Source organism: Halyomorpha halys, unplaced genomic scaffold, assembly GCF_000696795.3.
Source record: "Halyomorpha halys isolate HHAL.00 unplaced genomic scaffold, Hhal_1.1 Scaffold45.1, whole genome shotgun sequence".
Taxonomy (NCBI): domain Eukaryota; kingdom Metazoa; phylum Arthropoda; class Insecta; order Hemiptera; family Pentatomidae; genus Halyomorpha; species Halyomorpha halys.
In genome coordinates this window covers 213296-235900 of record NW_027113993.1, presented here as the reverse complement: position 1 = coordinate 235900, position 22605 = coordinate 213296, and the positions used below count along the sequence as shown (strand labels likewise).

Here is a 22605-nt window from a genome sequence, read left to right as displayed (position 1 = left end):
ATATATAATATTATTATTTAAATATGACGTATTGATTCGTTTTTCTTTTGTTAGGCTCTTGGAACGTAAAAGTTCAAAAGAGCCCTTATAAATTGGGTTATGTGGGTCTTCTCCAGCTTTTTGATGACATTAAATTATTTTTTTAGGGAATGAACCTTTCCTTATTAATTAGATTATTTATTTTATTATTTTTATCTTTTTCTTTATGAGTAATATTTAATAATTAGAATTCTGACTATGGAATTTTATTTTATATGGTTTGTTCAGGAATAAACCACTTTCTTTTATTTTGTTGTCAGAATATATAAATATATTATATTCAGTCTAAATCCTACTTGAGGTTTATTTATGTTCTTGGAGAATGCGACAAAAAATATTGAAACAAATTAAGATTAATTTTTTATATTTAAAAAAAAATATGTTTATCAAAATGGTCCATATAAAATAATTGTAAGACCGTTGATAATGTTCTGTATACTTTTTGAGAGTGATTAGAAAATGGAGTCCGAAACAAACTAATTATTTTGAAATAAAAAAAATATGGTCTGAGCTTTCTGAAATTGACTCAAATAGAAACGAAATAAATAATTTTTTTTTTATGACCATCCAACAATTCATGGATACTAACTTATCTATCCTTTAATCCTAGTGTTGCTGAAGGATAATATCCTTAAATATTTTGACCTGATTTCATGGGTCAGTTGGTTTTATATTAGTCATGAAGCGTGGGAAGGAAGGATGCATGGTTCGTCACACCTTTCTACGAACGAGCGTAGGTCGGAGTAGATAAAATATTTATAGCCTGGATCACCATTAAGAAAAATATTCCAGGATTCGGTTAAGGCCATATGTGACAACAGTTTTAGGAAAGAGTATTGCTCGTTATTCCTTATATAGTATATATTACTCTAGTTAAATATATTTTATTAATATTACTCTAAATACAACCACGCTAATAAACTCCAGCAAGGAACTAGGTCTGGAAATAAAAACGGATAAAACAAAATATATGGTTAACAATAGAAACGCGAGCAATTTCGGTGATATAGATATAGGAGGAAATACGAACAGATAGATTGGTTTAAGTATTTAGGTTCTACAGTAAATAGAAAAAACGAAATTGATGAGGAAATAAAAGCTAGGTTGAAGGCGGGAAATGCTTGTTATTTTTAAATTTTGAAACTGCTTAGTTCGCGCCTCCTATCGAAAAACTTGTTTTAAAACAGATTTAATGGAATTGGGTTTGGAGGGGCATCACTGGAAGGATGTATGCAGAGAGCGTTTGGTGGTATCGGCATCGAACCTTCGGATTCGTTAAACCTTTATTATTATTATTCACATTACTTCTAATAGTACTTTTTTATTTGATTTCCTTATTATTACGTTCACTTGCCTGTAGAGTAAGGGGAAGTATTGCGTTAGTGAAAAATTTCAAATTAGAATTTTTGATGTTGGGGGGCCTCAACCCTGAATCCAAATCACCTAGTCTCGCAAAATAGTTTCTGTGTGTCAGAGAGAATTTAACAGCCAAGCTCAAAGGAAAAAAAAAATTATGAAACTGATATTAGATATTTAGCAATGTATGCTTGTGATGTGGCAGCAACCTTTTCGCTAAAATCGGGCAACCAGAACCACTTTATTTTTAACTTCACCCTAGATTGTGCAGTATTGAGATCCAGAATCCAGGTGGGTAGGACGGTATTAGTAATTCAGCTATGATCCTAGCCTATGCTGATGATATTGATGGGATTGGGTAGATTTTTGGACTGATGAAGGACACCTTTCTCAACTTAGAAAGGGGAACTGCTAGAATGGGATTAATTGTAAACGAAACATTGAAAAAATGCATACATGGTTTATATCGGATACCTTCCAGAATGTAAAAGAATTTCTCTATCTGGGAAATCAGGTGCACTCTAGAAGCGACACCCTGAAATCCATCGTCGGATAATGGCTGGAAATAGTTGCTACCATGGATTCCACAGCCTCTTTATAAGCTAAGAGGCACATAGGACCACGGCTTTCCTTTATAAAACCCTAGTTAGACCTGTACAGACCTATGGGTCGGATTGCTGTACATTCCTTAGAAGTGAGGAACTACCTCTAGCTTTTTTTTATATATTATCATTAATATATTTATTGAGATAATAATGCAATATATTACACTCAAAGACAAAAACAATATCATACTGTCTGGAACACAATCATACCTATACGCAATATTTACATTGCATTCCTGAACCAATTCCTGCCACTCACTTGTTTAAACCTAAAGAAACGTTTAGATACTGATTTTCTTAGCAAAAAATAAAATTGTTTCGATCAAAATTTTTAAATACCTTTACTTCTGTTAGTTGGAAAAAATTAAACATCTCTCATTGTTAATAGTAATAAATAAAGCATGAATATAAAATATGGAAGAATTTAATAATTATTATTTTCCTATAGTAGTGTACTATATGTCTATACTACTGTATTCCTATAGTAGTATACTACAAACATTCCGATCTCACCTTCACTTAATTTTACATATTGTCATCCCAAGTAATAAAGAAATAAATATTTTGAAATATACAATGATTAATTTTATTTCAAAATGGTAATTGGAGGTTGTGTGACGATCGCACCAAAATGTCTTTATACGTTTTGTTGCAAATAATTTTAGGGGTTAGTTTCAATCTTTCCTTTTAATTTTTTACCATAAAATATTCGATAAAGTATGGGCTTTTGCGCCTCTGGCAAGGAGAAATGGGATACCCCTGAGAAGGAAACCAGTTTAGAGGATAGTTCTTTTTATAGCCTCTGGTGCTGAAGTAATTTTATGCAAGCCATTACACCTCTGGTCTGCTCTGCCTCTTGCGAACTGGTTCGGGAAGTGTGAGCAGTTTATCCAAGTTGTTTAGTTCCAGGTGGAGATGGAATACCTTGAAAACCATTAAGTTGCTAAGTATAGCCTTTCTTGAGAAATTAGCAGGAATTAGAAAAATTAGATATTAAAGTAAAAAAAAAAAAAAACTGAAATCCAAGGAATCATACCATTTCTCACGATCTTAATTCCAAAGTATCTCAACTGCATTTTTAATACGAAGTAATGTTCTAGTTGAAGCTTCAAATTTGATGTATTTTTTAACTACTGGTAGTTTTGAGTATCAAAAAAAGATTTTTAAAAACTAGCTAAATAAAGCACTCTCTTGATTCTTAAAGCTACCAACAGATATTAAATGGAACAAGCTTCAAGATTCACTCAAAACAATAGATAAAAATGTAGTCAGTGAATTAGGGAATTAAGTTCGAGAAATACTATATCATTTCAATAATTTTGAAATTATTGATTCAAAAATATGTTGCATGATTATCTAGAGAGGCGATAAAAGTACTAAAAGCAACAATCAAGTTTTCTATTTAATAGGAATCAAAAGAAATATTGCATAGAATGCTTACTGTTCAATTTTTCAATCGTCAGTCTGGCTGATAGTGTATGAGTATTCCTGATTGAATCAGTCTGACTGATAGTGTATGAGTATTCGTGATTGACTGATAGTGTATGAGTATTCGTGATTGAATCAGTCTGACTGATAGTTTATGAGTATTCGTGATTGAATCAGTCTGACTGATAGTGTATGAGTATTCGTGATTGAATCAGTCTGACTGATAGTGTATGAGTATTCGTGATTGAATCAGTCTGACTGATAGTGTATAAGTATTCGTGATTGAATCAGTCTGACTTTTGAATGATGACAAGCATCTGGAATTACCGTGTAGGGGTCCCTTTAATCCTTTCTTTATAATTTTCCATTTATATTTTGTCGTTATTTAATTGTTGATATTATTTTTTTAAGATATTTATGTTAATTGTTTCCTTTTCTCATTCCATGATATTTTCACGATAATTATATTCCATTTTCATTATTTGTCACATCAAATACTTTCTAGGTTATAATTGATCTAGTATATTGTACAAGAAAAAAATGTTGAAAACTGCGTTCAACAGTAATCAAGCTAATTGTAACGACAGTAATGAACGCAATTACAGTTGCCGGCAACCAAGTGGAACCCACGCACAATTTAACATCAGAACAATAGTTCCAGGAAAACGTTTTGCAAGACCTAGGTCATTAATGTTCTCTAACTTTATTGAAGATTTATTTTAATTATCACTTTGTCTTTTTTATAGAAAAACATATATGAGGAAATTAGAGGAATAAATACTATAGGGTGTTTTTTTAAGCCCGATAGAACTTGAAATTGTAAAAAATAACACAAAAAATTAAATTGTAATCAAAATTTTTTTTTTATTCGAAAGATCAATACGTGACATTAACATTTGAAAATGATTTCGGGCATATGGGCACCGCGGCTGTTCTTGACGAAGCGCATTCTGTAAAATTGTGTTCAGCGATGAGGCGCATTTTTGGCTTAACGGGTTTGTTAATAAGCAAAATTGCCGCATATGGTCGTGCGATTTGACACCTCTCGATTATTTCCTGTGGGGCTACGTGAAGTCACTGGTTTATGCTGATAAACCAGCAACAATTGACGCCTTGGAGGCCAGCATTGTTCGTGTTATTCGTGACATACGGCCAGCAGTGCTCGAAAAAGTGGCCCAAAATTGGACGTCCAGAATGCGCTTCGTCAAGAACAGCCGCGGTGCCCATATGCCCGAAATCATTTTCAAATGTTAATGTCACGTATTGATCTTTCGAATAAAAAAAAAATTTTGACTACAATTTAATTTTTTGTGTTATTTTTTACAATTTCAAGTTCTATCGGGCTTTAAAAAACACCCTATATTAAACTTATGCTATATGGTTACGAAAATAATTGTCGATTGAATACAGATAATATATTTATTCTATATCAGTTAATCAAAAAAGTTAGATTAAAAGTCAATAATGTTTATTAACAAGCATTTTGTAAATATAAGCAGCGCTAGGTATAGAAATGCGAAGTTCATAAATAATTCAATAAATAAAAATTAAACTAGAGGGATCAAAATATTTCTATGGTTCAACCATGGCCTGGAAGGGTCATTCCAGAACTATTACCAAGTATAGTTAAAAACAAGTTAATAAGTTCCAAAGGATTGGTTCAAGTTCACTGGATAGGTGGTGTAATTGTTAACTGGATCGGACTTAGTTCATTCCATTAAACCACGAATTCTGGAATGAGTTCTTTTCCAGTACATTAAAAAAACCGAACTCATCATAAAAAAAAAATATTGAAAATTTAAAACTAATCAAATGCCAAAATATACTATTAAGCAAACTCCCTTTTGAAGACCAGGTCAAAATTTCGGGATATAAAAAAAATTGTTTGTTTATTTGTATTTTTCTGCAGACCCCTCGGTATTTTTACCCTGCTGTGCTTGGTATTCTAAAATACCAGATCTTGGTACATTTATGTAAGCTATATCAAGTGCCTGAACAAGTTGTTTAGTTTTAAGGTCAACACTAGATTTTTTTTTTTTTTGATTTTGTTAAAAGATGGGCCACAGAATTTCCCGGAATCGATAGACTGAATTAAAACGTCACTATTTATAACTTTTTTGTTGTTAATCCTCTAATATACGGTTATTCCTCAGGTAACCAACCTATTATATTATAACCATAGTGTGAAGTTCAATTTTTCATCCATGGGGCAGCTGCTGACTCGAAGTTCCGAAGGTAATGCGTCAACTCTCTCGGCTATCAACGGCTTCCAGGAAAATGTTTATATTTTTTTAACTAAATTTGACAAATCCATACCGTCATCAAAACATTTAAGCACACATCTCGTTCATATTTGCTGATGAGAATATTTCCAACAAGTCCGACAAGGGAAAAGGAACACACTTTAACAAAGATATGTAAACATTTGCCATGCCTCAAGGCCCCAGGACGGTCCCATAAATTCCTAAACACCTCCCGTCTAATGGAAAAAACAAATACAGCGAGATAGAAGATAAAATCAAAGATGTTTTGTACAAGATGGCCGCTCCACCTCTCCTTGAGGAACTCTCGTATCGTTATATGAATTTTCAGCACGTCCTTTGTGTCAGCTGTAAGTGATATACTATTTACGGTGGCGTCTTAATGCAGTGTCACATCGTAATTGTTCTTATACATGGGCTTTCGTGACTTCCAAGAGCAATTCTTCTACACGTCATTTTTTAATTTTTTATTCGTGTTCATCTTCTTTCGCTGCTTTACAATCTCTTTTAATATTTCTCCGAAGAAAAGGTTCAATAAAATATCTTGCTGACCTCTTTCTGTAACTTTACGATCTACATTTTTCTTGTTGACTTTTTGATAATTCTTTTTGAAAAAAAAGTTATTTATAACTTGTAAAGAAGTGGGTTACTTTGCTTCTTAAGGGATAACATTGTTCCACTACCGTTAAGGATTGTAAAGGAATGGAAAATTTGATGCAGTGGGCATATCACATGTCACTTACCGCCTTACATGGTGAAAAGTTCAAGCATTAAATTTTCATTTTTTCGTTGCTAAACAAACTGGTATTAAAAACTATACCAGTTCTCACACTACTTTTATCTTATCACAATACTTGCACTATATCCTGTACTACGTATTGCAAATTGGTATATTTTTTATTCTTTTTTCCTGCCATGAATGCAACAGTTAAACAAAATATAATTAAATCGTAAAGAACAATTGCATTAGAGAAAGATCGGGCAGACTCAATCTCTATTTCTTTAATTTTCTCCTTTAATTATTAAATTAATTATCAAATGCTTTCATAGTACATATCTATTTATTGACTGTTACTTTTAACAATGTGAACTGGTTAAATAATCCAAATAAAAAATTAATGATAGTTTAGTGAAGATTTTTTGAAAATTCGGCATTTAAATCCGTTAAACTATATCAAAGGGGATAAGACCTAGCTAATATTGAAATCACTTGATTGTATTGACATACTGAGTTTAATCAGAATTGTTTTCGTTTTTTTTTTTTGTTTTTTTTTGGAAAAATCGATTATGAAAAGTGCCACTTCAGCGAGTCGATTCCATCGAAAAATTTGTTGCATAACTGCCATAAATATGTGATTTATGTTTTAAACGACTTTTTGCTTTTGACCGAGGCTGTTCATAGATATTTTTCTTTAGGACTTGGGACGTACATTTTGGTCGCAAACTCGAATTTAAGTATCCCGTTTTCTGAAAATATTTAATTTCCAAAATGGGATACCAAGTCCTCTTAGGAAATAAATGCTGCAGAAAATGTAAAATGTCGAATAATTGAGGTGCATAGATAGGAATAAATATTATAATTCTGGCAGCGAGGTTTGTATGAGGAAGAGAGGGGGGCAATATGAAAATTCCACTCATTCAAACATTTCACATTTCAAATATTAATGAAATTTTCATTATAGTTTTGTTCTATTCTAAAGGATCGTTTGTATGCTAAATGTGACCTCTTTCCTTAACAAGGGGCATGAAAAACATCCAGTTCTTTTTTCATTCACTGAACAAAAACATGTGTCAGCGGTGGCTTCTAGGCATTGTGAATAAACAAAGCAATGTTGATTTAGGGATCACTTGGGCCAGTAAAGTAATGGCCCTCTTTTGAATGGCATGAAAGTCGAAATTAGAAAAAGAAAAACTCCAATGTACTTATTTTTTAAGTAATGTAGTTTAAAAAAAAAGAAATAAAAAATAATTAAATCGTTAGTAAGTATTATTAGTATATATATATAATCTCTTCAACTTCTTGAGACTGATATATATTATTTAAATAAATCGAATGGTGTCCACGTTAAGTCTCAGCACTCTTTATTATGTCAGCAGTTCAACGTTTCGGCCTTAATAAATTAAATGAATGATTAATATAAATTAATAACAAGCCTGGCCTGAGTGAAGGTTAAAAATAGATAGTTGATTGTGTAAGTAGATCTAAAATTAAGTCTTTAAAAATTAATGAAATTGTGACAAAATAGGTAACTAGACATAAGCTTATTAATAATTAATATTATTCCCTATTAATTTATTATTATTAAGGTTGATTTGATCAATTTTAATAACAAGGGCAGAATAGTTTACAAAAAGTTTTTAAATAATTATATGTGAGGTGTAAATTTATATTGAGGGTATGTTAAATTATTAATAATAATGTTGTTGTTAAAATTTTTACAAATGAATGTATAATAAGCTGTTAATTGTTAGATTGTCCTTGAAGATGGCCGAATTGGCCGAAACGAGTGTTAAGACATAACAAAGATACCATTTGATTTATTTAAAAAAATTATTATTAGTATTTTACATGAAACTTCTCTGAAGGAGACTGGATATGGTGTATTGTATTTTTCCGTTGAATCCAAAACTCTTACACGATGATAGCACAAACGAGGCAATTCACACTTCTGGGCTATGCGATAGTGTAAGATCGATTTGACAATTACTATGTAATAAGTAGTTTTAACGTGAGTAAACGTTTGTTACCATTTTTACTTCGGTTTTGGGATAAACCAATACAATTTTTTTTTTTCAATTTCTTCTACGCACTACTGACTTTAACAAAATTTAAAGTTTCTTTGTATAAAATTGTGGTTTAATGATTAGAAAAAAATATGTAATAAAAAAAGTTGATTTGTTTTTTTGTACCCATTTTGGTATTAAAGGGATTAAATTTAGCTTAACCATTTTATCTCACCTTTCTCTACATAACTTTGATACTTTATGTCAATTTTATTGGACCCGTGTCCAAATTCTATAGTGTAACCCGAAGACTATATTATTATTATCTTCAGGTCCATATACCCCAATTCAACTCGTTTCCTGTTCCCGATTTGGGGACGAGCGCGTAGACAAGGAAAGATTAGACAAGAAAACAAGCTCTGTCTCGTTCTAACCTTATTTTGCACTTCAAAGAATTTTATATAACTTGCGAAGAGATAAGTAGCTGATGTTTTAAGCGATAAAAGAGGGACAGCATGAGAAGAAGTTGGTCGGGAGAACGGTGAGTAAGGTAATGATTACTAATGACAAAATTATTCTATATTATTTGTGCTGAAGTATCGGCCAAAATTTCAGGCTTTTATCAGGGATAAACTAAAACGAGATGACAATCGTAATATAATTTAAATTTAACAACAACAGAATTAATTATATTGTAATTACTTCTATCCCGGCAGGAGTTTCCTACTTTTTTGTTCCCAAAGAGGTGTCCCGAGAACATTTATCTCATATTAGACGATTCGTACTATTCTCGCTGTATACGAGTAATTGGCGTGATGATGACAAAAATCTTTACGATTACTTTCAATGCAATTTGAAATTGAAATTTTAAATTGTAACTCTTCCATCAGGAGCTGAAGAATACAGATTTCGTAAAATATCTAAGATTTACCTACCTCGGTTCATGATTTAGAATAAGAAACACGAGTTGTTCAGGTGAGCAAAATGCTTAAATGAAAAAAAAAATGTCACGATAGGAGCGTACTGGTGAGAGAATTGCTCTATCTTACCTTTGTGAGGAGGCCAGTCCAAAACTTAATTGAGTCTAGGAAGGAAGGTAAAAGAGGGAGTAAGAAAAAAAAGCGGCAATAACAACATCAATGGATGGTAGATAAAAATAAAAACAAAACAGATTAATTACTAGGAAAATATAGACATTTATTTCCCAATATGACCAAAGGCTCATGGCTACACCTCCGGGTTAGTGCAGCAGTTGTTTTATTAATATTGGCTTTGGTACTTGCCAATAATTATGAAACAACTCACGATAAAGAAACTTCAACTTCTTTACTACTTTTTACAATTCGAATTGTTTTCTATTGAAGAACAGCTCATCAATTTCTATTTAATTTACACGAAGTAATGATTAATTTACATGAAGTAATGATGACCAAGAGTGGTGACAGAGGCCCAGGTCCTACAAGGACTGTAGCGCCCAACATTGAGCGAGTGAGTGAAGTAATGATTAAAATTCGACATTATTATATTCAGGTATTAGTGATATAATTAAATTTCGAAGCGATTTATTTTTAAGAATTTAGTCTTCACTAAAACGTAAGTTATAACTAAAACCTGAACTAATTGCTTTTCTTTACAAATATATGTTAATGCAATGTTATTCACTCGTTGCAAGGCTGGCATTTCCTGAAAATAATTTGCATATTGGACAGGCGAAGCTAACATCGCAAGGAAGTTGGTTCTTTAAAAGCAGAGCCGACTGCTTATTCAAAGTTAACTAATTTTTTATATTACAATTGAAAAACTCCTTTTCTTTTAAACAATAACTACTACCTCATTAGATTTTTATTGCTCAAATTGATATTTTGGGCCATTTCTACATATATCTAGTTTCTTTTCTCTCATTGTCACTTCCTTTTCCATCTTTAATCTCGATCTGGTATTACAATTTTAACCCGAATCTCACTGTTCTTTGAATCTGTACCTTAACGTGTTTTTTCAGGAATTAGTTATAAAACTGGTTTACTATGCAAATAAGAAAAAATAGACAATTTTAATTAATATTAATATAAATTAATCTCGATTTAAAAAGTAAATAAAACAATCCGAGTTAACTCTGTTGACTTTGGAATCTGCCCATCAGTTTTTGACATTTATTTAAGTAATAACTCCCCGGAGTGTAGTTTCAACACAAGTTTTGAGATGGTGAATAGAATGTACCATAGTTCGTTTAAAAGAATAAACAAATCGGGTAAACCAGAGAACGTTAACAGTTGGATAGCATTCAATCTTTGAAGTGGTTCCACAGCTTTTAACAGTAAAAAAGTGGAGCCCCTTTAAGCAGGCAATGCCATCCCAACCGTGCTCTTGTTTACCTAATTTCACTCAGTTCGTAGCACGGACTATAGTTTTTCACGACCGTTCTATAACTTTTCTTTTCAAGTAACTGTACATTTTTCCTCATTTAGCTATGGATTGTTAAGGACCTTGTCGGTAATGGTATCCTCTACGAAGATATGTACTACACAACAATGGAAGATAGATTGGTCTGTGCTTTAAAATGAGATGGTGGTTAGAACCACTCGGTACCGGTCCATCTTGTTCTTTCTCAAACCCGGTTCTTAAAAGGCAGTCCATTGGCTGATTATCGGCTCCTAACACTTCGAGATTCCCAAATAGCTCTGACCCCTGAAATAAGTGGACCTAATCCACGGCCTCATCAGTCATCCGGTACAATCACTTGTAAGGCACAGATGTTTCCCATGTCTTGTCCGGGTCGTTACTACAAGTTCGTGGGCGCGCATTCCTTCGCCCACCTTTCCCCATTGACCATCTGTTTCTGCCTCAATAATATCCAGAGAGAAGGAATCTGCAGGTGACAATAAAAGGAGAAAAAACTTCGGGGGGAGTACAACGCCTCACGGGTGGTCCGGAGTTCATGTACCGTAAAGAAGTCATTTAAGTGATAGTATATTCAGTACATTAGAAACCTTTCTAAACTTACGACATTTCCAAGAAAGAACTTTTGGATGCTAAAGAACTGTTAGTTCGCATTGCTACGTAATTATTTGATAGTGTTTTATTATTATTCTGAACAAAAATGCCCAACGCTTCCAATATTTTAATTTTTTATTTCTGATTTTTTACTTACATATTTGTTAATTATTACATATTATTTATTAAGAATTACATACTTATTTGTTATAAATAATCTTTTTACTTTCTTGAGACTGGTTGTTATTGTTTAAATATAATAAATTGCATCCAATTTAAGTCTTAAAACATTCTTTACTTCTTTAAAAGTCTCACGTTTCGGCCAATCCGGCTATCCTCAAGGACATTCACATGAATAATATAAAACTGCTTGCAGGCTATTCTGCCCAGGTCAATAATTTCATTCAAAACTGTTTTGAGTGTTTTATTTTATTTAAACATTCCATATATGATTTATTTTTTACTTTTTTCATAAATTTTAACTTTGTTTTAAATTTTCATATTTTACAAATATTTACTTACTTGAATCATATAAACAAACATTTTTTTTTTTTGTTTTTTCTCCTCTTAATAATTTCAATATCGTTATATTCTCACACTACTTTTATCTTATCACAATACTTGCACTTTTTCCTGTACTACGTATTGCAAATTGGTATATTTTTTATTCTTTTTTCCTGCCATGAATGCAACAGTTAAACAAAATATAATTAAATCGTAAAGAACGGTTGCATTATAGAAAGATCGGGCAGACTCAGGGTCTATTTCTTTAATTTTCTCATTTAGTTAATTATCAAATGCTTTTATAGAACATATCCATTCATCGATTGTTACTTTCAACAATGCGAACTGGTTAAATAGTTCAAATAAACAAAATTAATGATGGTTTAGTGAAAATTTTTTGAAAATTCGGCATTTAAACCCATTAAACTATATCAAAGGGGATAAGACCTAGTTGATATTGAAAATCTTTTTGAAAATTCGGCATTTAAACCCATTAAACTATATCAAAGGGGATAAGACCTAGTTGATATTGAAAATCACTTGATAGTAAATTGACATACTGAGTTTAATCAGAATTGTTTACGCTTTTAATTTTTTTTTGTTGGAAAAATCGATTATAAAAAGTGGCACAACAGCAAAACTGTTTTGAGTGTTTTATAAACGTTTCATATATGGTTTTTTTTTGACTTTTTTCATCATTTTACTTTACTTTTTAAATTTTCATATTTTACAAATATTTACTTACTTGATTTTTATAAACATACGTATTTTTTTTTGTTTTTTCTCCTCTTAATAATTTTAATATTGTTATATTCTCACACTACTTGTATTTTATGTATCTTATGTATATTATAACTTTATATGTATTATTTAGTGTCTTATTGTTTTCCTATTATTCTGTTTCTCTTTTATTTACTATTGTAAGAAGATAGTCTAGGTGACGGTCAATAAAGATACAAAATAGTAAAAAACTATTTATTGATAACCACTTTGCAGGGCTTGTTAATGCTAAATGAGAACAAAATACAAACATTGTAAAATATGACAAAATAATTAGAATATATATAGATAGATTATAAAAAGTTATATAAAAAAAAGGAAACAATCTAAATAGAAATAGAAATGAATGGAAAACTAATGAATAATAGTTGTAAAACAATACTTATTAGTATTAGTTACAAATATATTAAAATAAAAAGAAAGGTGAAAAAGTGTTGCCATGACATATTATGATGATAAATATGGTGCGATGACAAAGGGGTTGATAAAAGGATAAGTAAAGGAACAAAATGAGATAATCATAAATTACCTACGAGGCCTAGAGATTTCAAAGTGAAGAAGGTGGAAAAGGAAAGAGTGGGAGACTAAGATTCTTACCATAGACAACTTTCCGACTGACTTTACTACAACGGTTTTTATAGAAGACAAAATCAAATTTGTAATATTATAACTGGTAAATTTATTATTGGTTAGCAATAAATAATTCTTCACTAATTTGTACCTTTATTGACCACCACCCAGACCAACTCCCTACGATCTATAACATATGGTCAACTGTTTAACCAAAAATATTATTCGTTACGGCTTAATTTTCCTACTTTTTGCAGGAAACGTTCTCACCAATAAAACAAGTTTTACTTTATTTGTGTTCTTCACTGACCACAATGTTCAATGACCACTTTAGGACTATATTCTTCTCATAAATATATATATAACTCTAAAAGAATACCACTATACTCTACAAAATTAATTTATATATATATTTTAAAGTATATATTGATTATGATTGTGGTATTTTTATCCTTAATAAAATGACTTTTTTTATGAAATTCTATACTTGGAAAGGGGTAGACCAAATGATTTCTGAGGTATCTACTCTGCCTTAGATAGATACCTCAGAAAGTAACATTAAAAAAAAAAATTAAAATAAAAAAATAATAGTCGAACATAAAAAACCTTTTTCGATAAATGTTTATTTAACTCATATATGCACACTCTGAAGTGACCCTTAGGTGTAAGCATGGTTTCAAAACGAATCAAACTTTGGTCTACAAATTTATACTCTTAGCTATGGAAATATTAACCCATTTTTCAAAATACCTATTTTTTTTTTTTTTTTAAATGCAATAATCAAAAGGAAATGCTTTTTGAAATTACCAAAATCTAATAGGATAATTTTTTTTTTCATAGAATATTAAAATCTATTAAAATGCAATAAAAAGTGTATTGATTGTAATTATTGCTTGATAAAATAGAATTTCTTTGATGTTTTATTAATTCATAATATTTTGGAAAGATATTAAAAAAAAAACTCATCCGGAAAAAGTTTATTTTATTAATTTATTAGTTGATTTAAGGAGAAGGTAGGTATGTGAATTAATTTAAGATGGACTGTTAGTAATGTATCACAAATGTATTAATGAATACAAAACGTTTCGGCCTAGCAAGGCCTCAGGTAAAGTCACTCCATAATGATTTAAGATGTTAAATTAATGAAATCTGTACTATCAATATAATAATATTTTGTTAAGCAATAACGAAGTGAAATCATTAATAAATTTGTTGTGAAGTATGACAAACTCATCTTAACTTAGTTGAAATAGCTGTCATCACTCGGTTATGTAAGAATATTAAATTAAAGATTACATTTTTTTTTAATTTCAAGCATAAGTAATTAGAAGTAAATATTTTATTTTGTTTATTTGATCTTTATGTTTTACTGTACCTATAAGGAAATTCTAAGCTCATTGTCAAATTGATGGTATCTTCTGAAGACATGTGTACATATGAAGACACTAATTTTAAATAATCGTTAAAACTAACGTACATAAATTATTTTTTTGTTATTAAATGTTTCTAATTCTTACGTTCCATATATTTATTTTATAATAATATAAAAATCGCAAAATGATCCGAAGTAGAGCTATCAATCACTTAATATTGATTAGCCAAAGAAGGATAATTCCAGGCAATCCTATTTTTTTACGATATATATAAAGAATACCATGGTGACGACGACATGAGACCCTTGCGGTTTTTGTATTCAGTATTATATGGCATACATAAAAAAATATATATTCTTGAATAAAATTTAATTTAACATAATTTTTAAACTTACCGAAGGAGTGCGATGACGCTTCTTGTGTTCCACTCAGTTGGATGGGGAATCCTGCAACATAGAGATAGATCGTCAATGACCTATTGCATTATATGAATAGGGTTCAAGTGAGATAGTGTGCACTATCTAAGGCCAGTGGCAGTGGCAATAAGCATCTAATATTTACTTATAATGGAATATAATAGTTAATATGAAGTCACAAAGTGAACAATAATGCGATTACTGGAAGTAACTTTGGAGATGTATGAACACAAAAGGGACATAGATAAGATTTGCTATCGTCTAAGAGCCCGGAGGAAGCAGTTATTAAACCCCAAGCTTCATTAAGAGACCATATATTTAAAACTACCAACAACACTAAAAACTTATAACAGAACATCATTTAAATCAGAGCGAATTTACTAAGCTATGATCTGCTTACATTCAATATATTCCGAGATACAGTTTTCCAAAAATTTTGTTTCCAATAACAAGAATTTTATGAATTTATTTTGGCAAATATCAAGGAAGCTATAACTTTTATGAACAATGTACAGAATTCTAAGAGCTCTCGATTGGGGAGTAGCAGTTACCATGATATCCGCCAAAATAAATTACCGAAATGTTGATGTCTCGTACATCGGGAAAAAAATCTTTTGGTTTACAAATAACTATATCTGAGGTACTATTAGATATTAGCACCCTTATTGATGCTAGTTACATTTACTTACTGTATTTGACAAAGTTTATCTTCGTAGGAGCAGCAGCTTCTATAAATACTTTTTAATGATATTTACCTCATCCCTTGTACAGTCTAGTTGAAAATTGAACCTTGAACAGAAAATAACGTCCCCTTATTTATTTAATGGAACGAACTCAAAAATGATTTTTTTTAAACTTATGGACAAGCTGACATTTAGTAATAATGTTTACTTCTCTACTTTATATAGTTTTCATTAAAGCAATAAAAAATTGGGGTAAAATAACTTCTTTTGTCTCCTCTTGGGCCCTTGGACGACAAGGTCTGCGCCATCTGATGCTTCATTATGTCAGCAATGAATCTAATATTGGAGTTTGCTTAGTGTGTTGGCAGATCATAATTGACTTCAGTATTCAATTAAGATGCCAGGCAAGTTATTCTGAAGACAAGATTCAACCGGCAGACGGAAGACCTTAGGCGTCACAGTAAAACAAAAGCCATAAAAGAACAGCAGATGGCCTGTTGAGTTTACGAGTGCGGCCATCTTAGAACGGCTATACAGATGTAAATCTTAATGGCCGTGGTCTGCTCTGATGCAGACATGCGCAGTTTCCAGGACACTTAATATAAATGTTACGCAGAGGAGTTTATTGCAAGTGGAAATATAAATCCCATGAGGATGACATAGGTGCATATTGTGTCTTATGAGGGAGTGCTTTCTTATGAGCGGAGTGCCAATTATAGGTTGTGTATCTGTTGGCTAAAGATGGCCGTTGCAGATTAGCAGAGACGTTTCTAACAACTTGGAGTAATAAATCATGGGTCGAATAGCGAATGAATTGATAATGGGATCTTTAGTTGATTTATAACATCCTTCTTGGGCGAGGGTTCAACGGTCTCATGACCGCTCAGTTATAGAGAGATCGTTGTTTAGAAAATTGCATTTATACCGACAGTAAAATCTTGTCCTATCGTACCTACGGATTAACCAGTGGTAAAAATAAAACAAGTAAAGTGCTGAGAAAAGCAAGACAAATTCAAATAACCGATATAGTGGTAGTTATTAAAAAGTTAAACTCTAAGGACTTAAATTAAATGTAGGGATGCAGTTATAGGTCTACCTTCTACGCCATAACCCCTGATGTAGACCTGAAACTCAGGTCGAAACGTCGGCATAAACTAAATAAATATGGTTTTGTTCATTTATGTTGTTTTTTGCTGACCGCACCCCCAGAGAAACTTCTCCAATCATAAATTAAATGTAATATAAATATCACCTATATATTAAGTTTTGTTTTGCAGTTTGATTTCTATCACATACATGTATTCAATTTATATTGAAATTTTTTTTAAGACCTTAGTCTTGAGAACAGATAAGAGGATTACCACATTTTTATTTTTAATATTTCAATTATTATTTCTTTCCTGGATTGATTTTCATTTTTTTAAAAATAAGAATTGTTAATATATTATTTTAATTCTTTATTGTATGTTATCAAATTAACTTTATTATATGTTGTATACTACACGCAGTAATACTTGAAGCCAGTTTAGACATCACACACAGGATGTTGAGATTCTTTCAATAATAAAAAGTTATATTTTGTCGACGTTTCGAGATTTTACTATTCACATATTCATGTCCTAAGGTGAAAAAAACCCGTTATTTTATTTTTATTTTTAGTTACTTTTTTTTTTTATCTAATTACTAAATAATAAAATATGAAGAATACAAATTGATATTAATCAAATGTTATGACTATATTTAATTAATAAAAACCTTACAATTGTTTGAAAACTGAAGTATTATACATTAGATAACTAGATAGTTATAGTCTACTGCAGACAGAGATAGGCAAAAATTATCTATAGTTAAAATTTCCAAGGATACGACCCTTATTCATGAATGAACCATTGATCATCGTATCCATAGCAATTTTAGTTATTAGTTTCATAGTTGCCCATCTCTGGTCTACTACAGTTATTACTAAATCAATGTAGGATAATAAATTTCTAAGCAAGTATGTATAATAATTCAATTTAAGTGAATTTGGTTACTATATTTCAACAGTCTTACTTTGCTTTCATTATAATTCAGGTTTTATATAAATAGTTAAGAAAATACTTTTTTGGAAAAAAAAAATGATTTTTTTCAATAAGAAGAGCACAATAGTTCGAAATCAAATTCAACAATAATATAAATCATTAATAATAAGAAAAAAAGTGAACAATAAATTTATAATACACACAGATATATTAAATGACCGGTTATTTTAAGGTATCAAATATATCGCTTGATTTGAAAGTATCAAATGTGGAATTTAATTAATCAACACAAGAAAAAACAGGAATAAAACCAAAGGAAATTTATAACAAAGGAGAAGTAAAACCCGAATCGCAACAAGGTCTTTCTTCTTTGCCCTTCTTTTGTCTGCTAATAGGTCAAAGTCATTTGGTCTAATAAACTTGGAGGCAAACTGATTTGAACAAGAGAATATGTTTTAATCTCACAGCTATTACCACGTTTTATAATAAGTTTCTAAACCGTTCTACTTTACGACCATTATTAATTGTGTGCTTAAAATTTTTAACTTATCCATCTTTCACTCGCATGTTTCGATTTGTATAATATTTAATGTTGCTTTGTTGCTGAGTGTTGTAATTTGCAGTGTGAGTTTTACATTTGTTTTTGATTGCGTACTGCTATTGTCGATACGTGATTAACATGTAGTTTAATATTGAAACTTTATCGTATAACATCTTGAGTCAATTGTAGCAACGTTAATAATAATATACTTTGGAATTGATTCCTTAGAATAATACAGAGGCGTCAAAATTAGGCTTTAGAGCCTTAAAGCAAAATAAAAATGAAATTATAAAACGTCATAAAATAATGAATTTAAAAGATAAAAAAAAACAACAATAATTAACAGAATATAGAAAATAAGAATAGAACAAATAAAATAAAACAAAATGTCATATAAAACATAATACGACTAACAGTTCTGATATTAAATAAAAAGAAAAAAAATGATAAAAAATCAAATACAATTAAACTAAAAATAATAAACTATAAATAATGTTAGTGGTATGCACGGTCCAGGGAAAAGATAGTCAATGGATCCGCGAGATTTTATAGGGAAGTTATTATTTCAAATATTATAATAAATTAAATGAAAAATATTTGCCAAGCCTTAGCTTGTATTAAGAATCGTTTTTTAACTGATATTTCCATTTGACAACTCATAATCAACATGATATATTTGTGACTTTCATCAAAAACGTCCCGTTTTGTTGCATTATAGTCGCAAACTGATTTGTTTTCCAACCGAATTTTGAATAAAAAGTGTTGAGAAATGACATATGAAGTTTTTTAAGTCGTAGTTCTGTAAACTCGTTCAACAATTTAATATAATTAAATAATAAATTGACGAATTTCTATCAAATGTTACTATGTCCATTTCTAAAATTTAAAGTTTTTTTTTTTGACAAATTATAATTCTATACCAAAAATGTATTCAGTTAATATCAAAATTTAAATATTACCATGATAAATAGCTGTTAAAAGTTTATATTTTGAATAACAATGTTACTCCTCAATTATTTCAATATTACACTTATTATTTAATGAAAATAATAATAATTCAATTATAAGTAATAATTATTTTGTTTCAAACAAAAAATTATTTAATTAAAATAATAATACTTTAATTAAGGTAAATGTTGAAAAACCACTAAGTATTAGATTTTTTAGCAGCTCATAAATTTTAATGATATAAAGTTCCTAGGTTTTTTAGTTTAAAACATTTTTTTTAAGTTTGTATTTGATGAAATATTTATGTTTTTAACAAAACCATAAAGTTTACTAATTGTAAATATTTCCAATGGGTTCAGGGAAAATCTCTGTGAATATATTCATGTCTACCTAGGAGTTAGGACCTAACCATTTATGAGCAAGAACAAATTTTAAGATATTTAGGATTTGAAAGATCTTGTTGTTAATTTGTAAAATCAACCTCACTAAAACAGCTCGAAGTTTATTTACATTTGAGTTCTAAATTATATAATTGTTTATCTGCATAGTTTTTCATGAATACCTTAATATTAATACAACAATTTCTTTTAAGCAACGTTTGGAGTAGAAAAAATAACCTAATATCCTACACCCTAATTGTTTCAAGTTATGTCTGCCTCAATTTCTTTATAGTTGGATAGGAAAAAAAGGCTCCTGAAAAAAAAAAGTTCCATTTTTGTGGTTTAACCTCCAGGTTCCTACCGTATGGCAGATTATGCGACGTCACGGAAGCCCTTTGTCTGGAGAAGATTCCACAAGTCCTGAAGGACTCGCTGCGGTTCCCTGAGCACGGCAGAGTCATGTCTTCTAGATCAGGATAGCTTGTGGGTTTGGGAATTACGAATCCTAAAAATAAACCGATTGGGATCTGCAGATCTCATCATCCAGCATTGGGTTTTCAGTCTTCCTGCTGCTATTTTTAATACATTCCAGTTTCATGTGATGATTGGATCTTGCTATTTATTTTGTATAAAAATAGAAAAGTCAAATTCAAGAAGAATTCAGTAAATTAGTTGTCATTACGAGAGAGTTACAAGAATATTATTGATTTGTTTATAATATGATTATATTCCAATTAGTTTTATTAATTTATTTGATTAATTACACAGCAATTGCTATTATAGATTATTTGATAGTTGTCACAGATTCTTCACTAAACAAAGATTCTATAGCAATTTTTAATTTTCTTTGAACTTTCGTCTAACAAAGTTTATTAAAGAAAGACTCCAAAGTAAACATTGTTCTCTTAAACACTTGTTAAGTAAAAATTTATTCAGAACACTAGGTAATAATTAAAAAAAAAATTATAAGTATACTTTACAAACTATAAATTGATGTTAGGACATAAAACATTCTTGTAATTCTGAAGAAATTGCTGAGGTGGTTTCTGTCGAACAACGTTTTAACTAGAAGTCATTTAAAAAGAAAAAAAGGAGGAAAAGAAAATAATAATAATAAAACTCCTACGACAGAAGCTGCTATAAAAAAACGAAACACGTATGAGACGATAAAAAAAAAGAAAGCAGGCGTCTAGGAGGAAGGTTTAACTGCTCGAGCCCTTCCTTTGTGGCTGCAGAATGAGTCAGTGTAGAAAATAAAAAAATAAATAAAAACGCAGAATATTAACAGTTACATTATTTAATAACGAATACATTTTCATTTTTTATTGTCGGTTTCTAAAACTGAGGAATATATTTTGTAATGTTTTATTTAAAATTATATATCTATCATCAAGATAAATTTTACTGTATATATAAACAGTCGATCTCGCATCTTTATAATAAATAAATGCATGCATTAAAAATTATAGTTCGTGGAAAGGAACATAATAATATAAATGAGATTATTAACACTATTTTATACACTTTTAGGATAGCGATGTTTTTAAATCGTATAATTTTAAGTTTTCAGATATTTTAATTTCGTTTACCATTCAATATTTTATATTATTTCTTGTGTTATTTCAATTTATGATTATGTTATTAACATTAATTATATATCTACATAACAAGATAATATTTTACGCTGACATGGGGACTTCGTCTCAACAGTTATATGAATACAAGCGTAGCAACCTGGAACATCTGCCTGCTTGAAGCCAGATGGATAGACAAAATAAACGAAATAATAGAAGAGCCACGTTGAGAAACAATAGCACAAGATAGGCTGAAGTGTAGCAAGGTAAAAAGAAAACATCAGTAACAATTTACATTCATAAAACAAACGAGAGAACAAAATAGAAGTTGGGAGTGGCATACCTCCATCATTTGGTGCCTGAAGTGGATTTATTTTTGAGCCCCACTCCTCAAAAATAATAATAAATTAAAATAAAACGAGGGTACTTTTGTTTTGATTTTAAAAAATGCATGTAATTATTTTGTAACAGTTTTTAAATCATTTAAATTAATAATGAAAAAGTTCCTGCCGTTGGGACACCTAATAGTAAGTGTGGTTTGTATTATTATTGATAATATTAGTGGTTTATATTATATGTTTATAACCAATTTTGGAGATGGCTATTCTTTCCATCCCTGTTATCCCATACTTTTCTAAAAAAAAAATATTAACCAAATAATATTGAAAATGTGCAAAGGGATGATTTAAAAAAAAAAAAAAAAAGTCATATTCTTACATATCTTCTATCTAAAGGAAAACTCAGTATTATCATCATATCAGCGAGAGTGTAGGATGAGAAGAAGTATTTGCTTGCTAAAAACTGAATATGTACATGCAATTATCGAAACAAGTTTTTTTTTTTAAATTAAAACGAATGAAGTTTATTAATAATTTTTTACCTTGATATTATTAAAAGTTAAAATATAAACATAGATCTATTAAAAGAGTTTAAGGTTAGGCCATCATGATAATATATAAACGGATAGAAAAGAAACATGATGTACATATGGCTAGTTCCAAAGCCCTCTTACAACGCGTTGGACGATTTGAAGATATTTAGGTTGGATGATAAGTCTTGAAATGATGATTTTTTGTTATCATACCAGCTGAAATATTGAAATTACAGCTTCGTCAATAATCGTACCTCCTAATTACAACTTGAAACACAGGTCTATTCCTAAATGACATTCCTCTGATATAGCTACAATAAGTGTACCCAGTTTTTCAAATGATTTGCCAAACGAGTCTTTGAGACTTAAATTTTATCGGCCAAGTTCCGTTCAAGAGCATATTTTATAAATTGATGATCAGTATCTCAATTTTTTAAAGAATTAAAACCGTTATGTTCACTTTTTACGAAAAATATTGTAACGGATTACGAGCAATAGATCAAAATTTTTTCTCTTCCAAATATATATACATATATAAAT

The 22605-nt window shown here is 30.1% G+C and overlaps 1 protein-coding gene across 1 annotated transcript in view; it reads right to left on the bottom strand.

Annotated features, from left to right (window-relative positions):
• LOC106689011 (uncharacterized) overlaps window positions 1-22605 on the bottom strand; it is a 107664-nt gene that overhangs the window by 53738 nt on the left and 31321 nt on the right. Inside the window, exon 2 of the mRNA XM_014433751.3 lies at window positions 15027-15077. The gene's annotated coding sequence lies outside the window, so the exon portion shown is untranslated. The remainder of the gene's footprint in view (window positions 1-15026; window positions 15078-22605) is intronic.